The sequence below is a fragment of the Miniopterus natalensis genome, chromosome 15, assembly GCF_054644295.1.
Source record: "Miniopterus natalensis isolate mMinNat1 chromosome 15, mMinNat1.hap1, whole genome shotgun sequence".
NCBI lineage: Eukaryota > Metazoa > Chordata > Mammalia > Chiroptera > Miniopteridae > Miniopterus > Miniopterus natalensis.
In genome coordinates, this window is record NC_142095.1 from 24,010,604 (window position 1) to 24,023,349 (window position 12,746).

Sequence of the window (12,746 nt, forward strand, 5' to 3'; positions counted from 1 at the left end):
TTGATGTTACAGAACAGCCATGGGGATGTAAAGCACAGCATAGGAAATATAGCCAATAATATTCTAATAACTATGTATGACAGATGGGTGCGAGATTTATTGGGATGATCACTTAGTAAGTTGTGTAATGTCTAATTACTGGGGGATACACCTGAAACTAATATAATAATGTATGTCAACTGTAGTTGAAAAATAAAAGTGATTTCAAAATGGAAAATAAATACATCTTTGACGTTTACATGATTTTATGGCTTCATACTAGTTGAGGAGAAAAACATTTCTCATAACTTTTCAGAATGTTTAAAAGAAATGCTTCAGTGATTTCTGCAACAGGAAAAAGAAGATAAGGCTGGCAGCCAGGGTTGCACTGGGAAGAAAGCACAGGTGATAGAAGAGTCTGGCCCATTGACCCTGGAAACTCTCTGAGGATGGAGGGGCTGAAGAGGGCTTATCAGAGACCCCAAATTCTGCCTCTGAATGACTCAGTAAGAACAAGAGATGACGTGAAGGAGGCTCCCTGGGGAGAGCCTGGTGAAGGGACCAAGAAGGGAAGGATGTTTTGTGTGGTCTGTGTTGGGGTTGAGGGAGCTGTGTGACATCCAGTTGGGGATGTCCACAAAGAGATATTCAAAACGGCCTGGAACAGAGACCCAGGTGTGGGGTTGCTGGGCACAGAGCAGTTATCTGAGCAGAAATGGAATCACTGAGGGGCAAGATGGAGAAAGAAGACTGGGATAGGAACCTCAAGAATCTGTCATGTTTCGGGGGAACAGGAGAAAGACAGAAGCCTGTGTAGAAGATAAGAGGAAGAAAAGGCCCAGGAAAGAAGTGTTGAGGGAAAAGAAGGTTTCAAGCAGCGTGATGTGGTTGGTAGGGTCAGGAAGACAAGGACTTAGAAAAGGTCACTGAATCTGGCAGCCCTGGGAGTCAAAGGACCTGCAGCGAGAGCAGCCCCCCCCCCAAAGAACGAACAGTGGTCCCAGGTCAGGGGGCACTGACACCCAGAGCAAGCCACAAGATGGACCAGGAGTGGTTAAGCCCTTGGCTCTTCTAGGCAGTGTGATGGCACCAGGCAGGGGAGACACTGAACGAAGAATGGAGGGAAGTCATGGCCCAGTTCACATGCACAGAGGAGGAAGCCATCAAAGATAGGAAAATCATACGAGTACAGATCATGGTAGAACAAAGCCCAGGGTATGCAGGGTGGCAGAGGACAGTAGTGTTGGCAAGAGGGAGATGAGAAAGCTCTTCTGAAAGCCCAGAAAGCCCTTCTGTCTAGTATAACCACTCTTGCCTTGGTTGGTTTCCTGAGGCTTCCTCCGCTCACCCCATTTCCAGGGCAGGGAGGGGATGCTTCTTGTGCAGTTCCTTCTGGAATTCCTGTGCAGGCCTGTGGGGTCTCCAGCTGTTCTGGAGAATCAAGCTGTGCCGTATTTGTCCACTGTGATGATCCAGACAGGCCCTTGTCAGGAAGATCCCATCACAGGATGGCTCAGGCAGCTGTGAGGAGTGCACTGAAGTGGGGGAGGTTGGAAGTCAGCCCCGTTAGGAAGGGATTGTAGTTGTTCAGGCAGAAGTGATGGAGGCCTGGACCAGAGGGACGGTGATGGAGTGAAGTGGGAAGATGCAGAGACACATTTTAGGAGTAGACTGGGTATGGGGGTGAGAGAAAGGAACCAAGGCTGGTCTCTCATACTGAGTGGCACGGAATGTTGTCATCTGAATGACAGACTTCCAAGTAAGAAGTGTAGCAGGTGACTGTGTGATAGTCCACTGTTTTTTCCTTGCCTGGGAAACCTCAGGGAAGGGAGCAGATGTCTGTTTTCCTGAGAAGGGGGAAGAGGGTGGGCAGGCCCTCTGGATGACTGGATGGGAACAGGAGAGGGGCCACTTCTCACGTCCAACCTCGGCAGGGACTTCCCTCAAAGATTCGGGGCCAAAGTCTCTGAGCCAACTCTGGGGAGGCCGTGAGAGGTCCAGCCTGGCAAGATCACCTCAGGCCTGACCCCTCAGCTTCTCCCAGCTCCTGCCCTGGGTGCAACCACGGCAATAAGGGCCTGGAGGCCTGGCCAGAATCCTCACTATCCTGAGAAGAGAAATCCCCCTTGACCTAGTGTGATCCAGCTTTCCACAAGATGGGCATTTTTGTTTTTACCTCTGGGAAATGGAGCATTTATTTTCCAAGAAACATTCTTGGACAGAAAGGACGATTTACAAATAAAAGTTTTCATAAAAATAGGAGGGGGAAACAGTGGAAGGCAGCCTGATTCCAGCTGACGCTGCAAGTGGTTTCCTCACTGTCAGGATGAGGCCCAACTCCAGGGAGTATTCGAAGCTGCAGTTACGCCCTGGGACCGGGTGGTCTGAGCCACTGGGCTTAGAGGGGCGAGGATTGGGGGAGGTTCACAGATGCAGTGTCTCATCATATCACTGAGGCCAATTAGAAAACCAAACTCAAGGACAGAAGTGATGGCCACCCACAGGCAATGGTCTGAGCCATTCTCCCTTAGAGCCAGGGGCACTACCCCTCCAGGGATCATCTCATGTCTCAAGATGCCCTCCATGAATGTTCAGGCTTCTAGGTTTTACTAGGCCCTTTAGGAAGGTTCTCTGGGGCTGGAACCTTGGGGGTTCCAGCTTCAAAGCCTTTCCTCCCACACATATTGCACCATAACTGGCTGGTCCCCACCACCAGACTGTGAAGACAGGGTGGCCTCCCTGCCTTCTCAATTACCAGGACCTGGCAGAGTTTCTCAGCTATTCTAGTTGCATGAACACACCAATGACCAAATCCCTCTGGTACAGTATAAACTTACTGTTCCTGAGTGGTAAGGAGAAACAGCCAACTTTTATCTCCTTGAAAACCCCTCCCCTCCTCAGGGCCTGGCAGGAAGATAATGCAGCGATGGGGCTGTACTCCTTCCCACAGCTCTGCACCCACAGGTCAAGCCTCGGCACTGAACCCAGCATGGAAATTAGCTGGGTTTGTGTCCTGATCTGCCCATTTTGTTCCCCTGCAAGTGACTGATCAGCTGATGGTAGCTAACGTACAGGACAGCTATGGTCCAGTGTGAAAGATGAGACGAGATGGGCCAATCAGATTGTCTGTCTCAAAAATTTCATATGAAAGTAAGTGAAGACACTGCCCATTAGTAGCAGATATGTAGTGTGTATATAGTTGGTTAGAAGGCCAAACTGGCCATATGTAAGGTTAAGTTACAAACTATAAATAAGCAGAGGAAGAAGACAGCTTGTAGCCAGACGGGGGTAAAAAAAGGACTTTAAGAGACTAACTAGGGATCAAGGACCACCTTTTGGGAGAGATGGTTTTTATAGGTGAGGGGGAATTACCTGGAATGATGGGAAAGGGGGTATGAACACGAATTTAGTATTAAGTAGAGAGGAAGGGAGATGAGAAGGGGAGAGCATCAGGGGCCAATGGTGAAGGGCACCAAGTGCTGAGACAGAAAGTCTGAGCACTGCAGGGTACCCCAACATGCCCTGTGACTGCAACTCTGGAAACCCCCAGCACACCGTGTCAACTTCCTACACCCATGGCTCCACCACAGGTTTTCTCCCAGAACTAAGCCACCTCTGTACAGAGCTCCAGCTCCTACTCTAACCATAAACAACTAGCTCCTATCCCAACCACTTCCTCCTTCAGTCTCACATCTGCTCTGCAACCTCTTGGACTCACAGCTTCCAGGCCCTCAATGTCCTGGCCTAACTACCCAGCCCAGTCGGAGCCCTTAGCTGACCACCTGAACTATACACCTCAACACCCTAAACTTTCTTGCACTGCTATCCTCATACCTGTCCAGAAAAACAACCCTCCATCAACCCCACAGTCACCTTCATCTCCTATCTGGTCCCCAAATCTATTCTCTCCTTCCACAGTAATAGGGTTTTGGGAACATGGCTGCCCAGCTAGACCCATTTCCCAGACTTCCTTGCAGCTAGGCACCTACATTCTCACCAATGAAATATGAGCACCACTTCTTTCTTACCTAAAAGAAAATTATTTGCTTTCCACTTCTCTTACTTCCTTTCAGAGCCTCAGCTTTGGCCATGCAGCCACATCAGCACAGCGTATGGAATGGCAGAACAAAGTAAAGCGACCTAGGAACCCGAGTGGTTCTGGAAACTGAGCCACTCCACCAGCCTTGGCCTCCCCCCTTTCGACTGTAATGTGAGAGAGAAATAAACATTTACCTTATGCAATTCACTCCTTGTTACAGCAGATTCTACTACAGTCAAATCCGTGGAGAAAAATGCCATAACCAATCAGGACAATACCACAAATTTTTTTATTTCCAGCCTCAGCTCAGTTCCACTTTTGTTTGATCTTAGTCCAATCCCTTGCAAAATCCCCCCAGTAAAGGCTTCCAACTCTCATGCTGTTTATCAGAGGTCTTTCAACCTTTTACATCCCTACAAGTGCTGAGACTGCCAAATAGGGTCTCCCACCATGTCCCACCCCCTCCTGCTGCCCTCTTGGTAAAGGTGACTTCTGTGTGCTCTGGTCAGACTCCCTGGATTAAAATCACAGCCACTCTTTCCTCTACTTTAAAATGAAGATGATTACAGAACTTAACAGGTATGTGAGGATTAAATGAGATAACGCATGTATAGTAAGTAGCACAATGCCTTGCACAGAGTAAGCAACAGCCACCTGTGACTAGCATTGATAAAACAAGTGTGACCACACCACTACCTGGTGGGAGCCCTCCACTGAATCTCCATCGCCTACACAACAGTCTAAACTTCTCAGTATGTCAGGCCCTTCATGACATACCTGCCACTTATCCCTTGAATCTTCTCTCTTGCCACTTTCTGCCTTTAACACTATGCTCTAATAATACCAAACTGCCCACAGATCTAAAAAAATAAAGTCAACGTTCACTAATTTGACAGCTATATATTAAAATGTCCACTTGTGGAGCATTAGTGACCACTCCAGTAAATGAATTCCCCTTCCTGGGAAAGAATACCTACCTCCTTAAAAATCACCAAAGGGAGAAAGAGCTTATTTTCATCTTGTGTCTAGGAAGTTATACTGAATTCAGTTTCCTTATTAGTAAAATAAAAATATTAAGTTACCCTCCTTTTAGCTCTAAAATACAATGCTATGCTAAGGTGGCTGGAAGGGGAAAAATAACAATTTAACAGCTACCTTTAAATCACATTATATTGTTTAAATGAACTTGAAATATCACATCCTGTGATGCATGAGCCAAATGGTGAGGCTTGCAACAAAGGGGATGCTCAAGAACAGGAAGAAGTTCCAAGTGGCCAGAGGAAGGTGGAGACAGGGGAAGGCCCTCAGGTGGAGCCACTACCAGGTTTCCACAAAGCCCAGCAGTGCCAGGCTGCAGTCTCCTGTCTCTTCCTTTTCCTGCCTTCCCAGAAGGAGCAAGAAGGACCCTAAGGAGCACTTAACACAAGAGCCTGCTTAGCTGCCCAAGAATGTCCACCAGGTCAAATAAAGCTGCCATTCTTTCTGCTAAGTCATCTGTGGGTCTTTCTCAGGAAGAAAAAGAAAAAAAACAAAAGAGCAAAGGCCAGAGGGGCACTGCCTAGAGATTCCAACACAAAAGTTAAACTACAGGATTATCAGGATGCTGCACTTCCTGATGAAGAAATTAAGGTTTAGTCAAACCCATTTGGCTTGAGGAGAGTCAGAGTTAGAGGAACTTTATTCAGAACATTAAATAACTCTGGTGCTCTTTTGGAGCCAGGGCCCATGATCAATTTCTCCTTGACTCCACCAGTCTCTGGAGTATCCTGTCCTCTGAGTTCTGTAGATAAATTCTAAGGTGTTCCTTGGATGTATATTAAGCAATGCTGTGGCTAAATAGTTTCAATCCAAAAATTAACAAACCTCACATGAATGCAAATGTCGTCTAGATAAAGGTATATAAAATGTAGTCCAATAAAAAAATTCATGTGGTCTAGCAGTAAATGAATAAATAAATGTTTGCTTAAGCTCTTTTAATAAGAATTTTTATGAAGACATATAACCAATCTCTGGCTTACTTCCAAAGGCCCTACGTAGTCAGAACATGAAGCTACAAAAGCCACTTGGGAGGAGACATGTAGGCCAGATACTGAGAACATAAATATCCTTGAAAGCCCAAATCTACAAAGTGCAGGCAGAATTATAGACTGGTGGAAAACAGTAGGGCCAGAGGCCAAAGTAACAGCAACCACAATGGAATAGGTTTTCTGAACATAGAGGGTAAAAGGTTAGGTAGGAATCCTTACCAGGCTTTCTCCTCAAATAGAGACAGTACACACCAACCCAATACAAGCTGGCTGGGCACCCTCCCCCCAGTCACTGAGCCTCCCACTCACTGCACTTCCTCTCATATATGACAGAACTTCTGAAGCGTTTAATATAATGGTAAAAGGGGGCAGATGCCAGTCCATTACCCCACTTCTGCACAGAAGCAGACACTGCTAGTTGTCCACCAACAATCATCTCTACTTCCTTACCAATGGAAGCCCGATTTTGTTTGGGGCAAGAATGCGCTCAAATAAAACTCAATTTCCTGAAATGTGCATAAACTGACAAATGAACAGTAAGTATTCATACAATGGAATATTATTTGGCAATAAAAATAAACGAAATACTGATAAGTGCTACAATATGAACGAACCTCAAAAGCATTATGCTAAGTGAAAGAAGCCACACATAGAAGGCTGCATATTGTATGATTCCATTTATATGAAAGGTCCAGAAGAGGTAAATCTAGAGAGACAGAAAGTAGATCAGTAGTTGTCTAGGGCTGGGGGTGGGAATGGAATTAGGAGGAACTGCTAATGGGTATGGAGTTTCTTTGGGGGATGGTAAAAATTAATTTGATTGTAGTGATGGTTTGCACAACTCTGAATATACTGAAAATCATTAAATGTATACTTTAAATGGATACTAGATAAGTTATATCTCAGTAAAACCACTGGAAAAGACAGACCAAAATAACACACCTAGTTTCTCAAGATGCCTAACAGCAAGGAGTGCCACGTGCTACTGTCCTGGCCAGTAAATTGTTGATGGAAGGATACTGTGGGAAAGTCAATCGTCCCCCCATAAAAGGCCTCAGCTAGGTCACATCCTTGGCCTTCTATTATTTTCCCATCTTCCTACCTAGTACAGGTCTAGGTCCTGAAGGGCCCTCAGAACAAAAACATGTTAAAGATGCCAGAGCAGCAAAAGTGGAGGGTGGGGTAATGGGTGACATCCTGGGATCACTGCACCAGCCTTGGTTTCTCTCTGGTTTTGTTATTGAGAGAAATGAACCTGAATTTGGTTAAGCAATTAGAGCTGGATTTCTATCACTTGTGGTCAAATGCTACGCCTCCTGACGCATCAGCCTATGCTTAATCTCAAAGCCAAGGAGGCAAAAGCCAAAGAGCACTCAGAAAGAGGCAAAAAGATTGGATTCCAAATGTAACATCCAGGCACCAAGAAGTCAGCCTTAATTTCCTTCTTTTTTAAGGGTAAATAGTTATTTTATTTTCACACTATACATGGTTCCCCCAACTTTTGAGGGAGTGTTTACCTCTTTCTAAAGCAAATCACTATAAAATGCTTTAGTTTTGAAATACTGATAAACCAAGTATGAGCAAATGGTGTATTATTTGCTCAAAGAGAAGTAGTTTCAAATATCAATTCCCTTTTTCTAAAAATAATTTGTTAATCCTCACCTGAGGGTATTTTTCCATTGATTTTTTCCCCTTTTTTTAGAGAGAGTGGAAGGGAGGGAAAAGGAGAGGAGGGGGGGAGAGAGAGAGAGGAACATCAATTGGTTGCCTCCTGCATGCACCCCAACTGGGGCAGGGGATCAAACATGCAGCCCAGGTAAGTGCCCTTGACCAGGAATTGAACCCTCGACCCTTTGGTGCGCAGGCCAACACTGTAAAAACTGAGCCACACCAGCCAGGGCTAAAATATAAGTTTTTAACATCTGTTCTTTGAAGGGTTAGGACATCTTCCATTAAGCCCTCTAGACCTGGTTAGCCTGAATTACTTAAGGAAAGTCCCTCTCAGAAAGAAATCAGAAGCCCACTTACATATAGATTGTACATACAGTCACGTGTGGCATAACATTTCTCTCAACGACAGACAGCTTATACAACATGGTCCCATAAGAGCATAATGGAGCTGAAAAATTCCCATCGCCTAGTGATACAGCAGCTTTCCTAAGGTTGTACACAACACAACACATTACTCATGTGTTTGTGGTGATGCTGGTGTAAACAAGCCTACAGTGCTGCCAGTCATTTAAAAGTACAGCACAAGCCCTATGATGTTTGCACAACGACAGAATCACCTAATGACACTTTTCCCAGAAGGTATTCCATCGGTTAAGCGGCACATGACTGTACTCAATACACTTATGCAAGATGTTCTTGTGTCCCAGAAAATTAGGTTAATGTTATCCTGAAATATTAAAGGCAAAAAATGAATGTGGAAACAAAAATCATTAGTAAGCAACTGTTTAAATTTTTCTTTTTTAGCCCCATAAATTCTATCACCTCCTTTTTATTGTATGGCGTTGGGGTGAGGGGCATGGGAAAAGAACACCTGGAAAACAATCTTCCAAAGCCAATGAATTACATCGTGTACAACTCCAAATAAAGTTGGCCTTGTAGAGATGTATGAAGCAGAATTTGCAATCAGGCAAATTGTTCCTATGACCAAAGAAAAAGCAAGAAAATTAAGTAAGAAGGGTGTTGGGAATGAGGATGGGGGTGGGGAGGGTATGGTCTTCCATCTGCTTTTATTTCATGCCTTATTAGTTTATATTACATAAAACTTAAACTCTTCAAATTTGAATATAAATACCACACTGGTGATAGAACACAATATTTTAAGTATAAGATAATGCTTTAAAGGAATGAGCATTTTTTCTCTTAAGCCTCCCTAATTGCTCTCTTACGTAAATTTATTTTTACTCATCAATTCATTAAATATTCAACCCTACCACATGTCAAGTGCCAATTAAGCAATGGAGATTGAGCCCTTAGTGCAACACAAGTTCCTATCCTCAAAGAATTCACAGCCAAGTGGTTAAAATAAATATATGTGCCCCGTCTTACCTCTGTCAGAGTGCAAACCCAGGGAGCAAGGCTGAAAAGCTCCTGCAGGAGCAGGGTACAGTGTCAGGGCCTCCTGGGCGCCGGGGCTGTCTAGTGAAAAGCGCAGCACTCTAACACTCTAAGAGCAGCAGCACATGAGAAAGAACACATGCAACAGCATGACGTGCTTGGGCAGAAGTGGGAGCGGGTGGAGAAGCAGGAGGTGAAACTGCAAAGACGAGCGGAGACTGTGCACCTGGAGTTCTCAGCTCCACCCTGAAGGCTTTGGGAAACTGCTGAAGGGGCCATGCAGGGACAGTGCCTCTGGGAAGCGCTACTCTGGCAGAGGCTGAACGGATGGGTTAAGGGCCAAGGCCAGTTAAGCAGTTACAGAGGCAGTGGGGCAAAAGATGGCAGCCAGCAAGACACTGTGATGGGTCCCAGCTTCTAGGTTAGTCAACTCAACAGATTTCCATGCAGTGGGGATGTTTAAAGTTTGGCATACCACCTCCCCTCACCCTCACATTAGTTCCCCATTACAAACATAACCTTTTCCACAACCAAAGGGACTGGGGGGTGGAGTGGAGAGGCTTTCGTGTTTATGGACCAAATGGCAAGAGGGGTGTCCCATACTCCAAACGGATTTTTCTCCCTCTACTGGACAATTCCCATTAGCCTGTGAAAGAAACATTCTCTGGTACCCCTACCTTCACCTGGAAAAACACACGTTCTCCTCCCTGTCCCCCACCCCTGACCAAAAAAACCCAAAAAACTTTTTTGATCTTCTCTAGTTACCACTCCCATTTCCAGTGAAACTTTCCAGCAGTGCTGACTACAGAAGGACCTTGACCTTCCCACCTGTGTTCACACTTCAGCTTGCTCCGATCCCTGCTAGTTTTGCCAATACTGAACCCTCCAAAACACCAAGTCCCACAGAGGCTTCTCTCTTCATTTGGAAACGTTTCTTCCCTGGGCTTCCATGACCTCTCATCTTCCTGTTTTCATTGCTGCTTTTTCCAACAACAGTGGCTTCTTCTCAGTCTTTTTTAGTCATCTCTTCTTCCGTCGCCAGACCATTAAATGTTGGCGTGCTTAGGACTCAGCCCTAGGACCTCCTGTCCATCTATACCATATCCTGAAGCAAGTTCTTCCAGTACCACGGCTTTAAATACAGTGTCTATGTTACACTCCTACATTTATATGTTCAATGAGACCTCCTTCCTGAGATCCAGACTCTCATTTATCGACTCCATTTAGATGATCAATTGGCAACTCAAACATAGCCTACAAGTTACTGATTCCCCTGCCACAGCAAAATCCTGTTCCTCCGAGAGTTTTTCCATCTCCCTACATAGTTTAGCGATATAGTCAGATGCTCAAGCTGCAAACAAACTCATCAGTCTCATCACTCTCTTTCCTTCTCCACCCCACCTCAACATCCCATGGATCCAGGCCCTGTCTATTACCTTCAAAACATCTCCAGTCTGTCCTTCCAATCTCCCAAACCACCGTCTTTTTTCCCCTAAACTATGCGACAGATTCTTAAAAGCCTCATTTCTTCCATCTTTGCCTCCCAAAAATGCAATTTTCATAAATGAGTTGGCATAATCTTTTTTAAATGATAAATCATATATCAATCAATCCCTTATTGCAAAAAACCCTTGAAATTCCACTGTATGTAGAATAAAATATGTGTCCCGTTGCTTCCAGGGCCTTGCTGTCCATTTTCATGTCTCCCAGACCTCATCTGGAACCCCCCTTTCCCCACCTACACTCCAGCCACCCCAACCTCTGTTCTCTTCTTCCAGCAGCAGCAGCTGGAGGCTACAGGAAGGGCCGAGCTGGAGGCCAGCTCGTGCCTGCTTTAAGGCTCTGCAATTATGCCTTCTCATAGCTGCTTTCTTGTCATTCAGATCTCAGCTCAAGTGCTACCTGCTCAGAGAAGCCTGGCTAAATACTAATCTAAAGTTATTCTCTATACCACCACTCTACTTTTTTTTATTGCACTTACCAAAATCTTATGTTCATTATCTGCTTCTCCTACCCTGAATGTAAGACCTAGAAAGGGAAGAACCTCATCTGTCTTGCTCCCTGCATATCCTGAGAGCCAAATATACATGGGCACTTAATACACATATACTGACTAAAAAGCCCACTGCTCCTTGCTTCCACAAATAAAACATTCTTATAATAGAGGTGTTAAATGAAAGGACAGAATATATTACAGCTCTAGGTGACTAGAGTCAGCTTATAATATTATATCAGTGCTTTGTGAATTTATTTCTTTCCTATAAAAATATCATTTTATGCAAAGCCTGCTCAGTAATACTCACAATCTATGACAAAACAACTGGAAGATGATCAGCCATGAAAATCTTATAACCGGTCTTTTCTTCCCATGTCAATGCCTCCAAGCAGCTCAGCAAGAAAAATCTATTTAAACTCTTAAACCACCTACTATAAAATATACATACATAAAACAGCTTACAATCACAAGATGATAAGGTTAAAAGCACCACACAGCCCAGCTAATGGAGAGCAACTCTTACTACTTGCTAATTTGGGATAGAAGTCAGATGTCAGTACCTTTTCTTTTGAACTGACCTTGTATGTAGAACTGAGATTTCTAAACAATGCACTAACCTGAACACAAAAAAAGAATGCACTGAATGTTGGAAGGGACGCTCGAGTTGTGCATAATACCAGTTAGTGCTAAACAATATTTGTTAATTGAATGCCTTCTAAGATTGCAGGCTGTGAATGAAAACATCTGTAACTTACAAACAGTTCAAAGAGCTCTGTAAAAACCAGCCATTCGTGGGGCTGAGTACTTCATAAAACCAAAGAACCAGTGTTAGTAAGTAGCACAAAGAAAAATCATGCTCTTGGCCTGCGTGTGGCAGAGCATGTACTGTGTGAACTATTTTTCCAGATGTGCTGCTAATTCATAAAGCTTCTTTAACAAAAGCAAAAGTCTCCAACTGCTATGCATCCTCCCTTGTACACCTATGAGGATGGGAGCAGGGGTGGGGCACCTTCAGGCCCAACTATCCAAGGGGCCCATTCAACTCTGCATTAGGCCAACTATAACCAAGCATCAGTACACACATACCCCTAATGTAACAGTTCTGGGGTCATTGCTGTAATACTTCTTTGCAATCATAATTCCACCTTTTTATTGGAACCTAGAGGCTGGATAGAGTTAGCTGTAATTGTATTAGGGGTGGGGAGCCCGAGCAAAACATCCATGAAATAAAACATGGTATATCTACCTGCTGCATGTTCAAAGACCTACCAGACACAACCAATCATTGATTAGGAATGATACTGTCAATACTGCCATAATATAAAACAAATCCTTTAATTTTTCAAGTGTTTTAAAAAACAATTTTATACTTAAGCCAGCCTTGAAGATAAGCACAAAATTTACCAGTTTACATTTTTTAACCCACAACTCAAGCACCCACTCTGTGCATAGCACTATTCTAGGTGCAAAAAGGGATTCTTAACCTTAGAAACGTGATTTCACTTTCTGAAATTGTATTATCACCTTTTCCAGAGAGTAAAAATAAATAAATTCACCATTCTTTACTACTGACCTGACCCAAACCCACATCTGGCTCACGGAAAAGCTAATTTCTGCCAAATTTAAGATGTTTCGATGA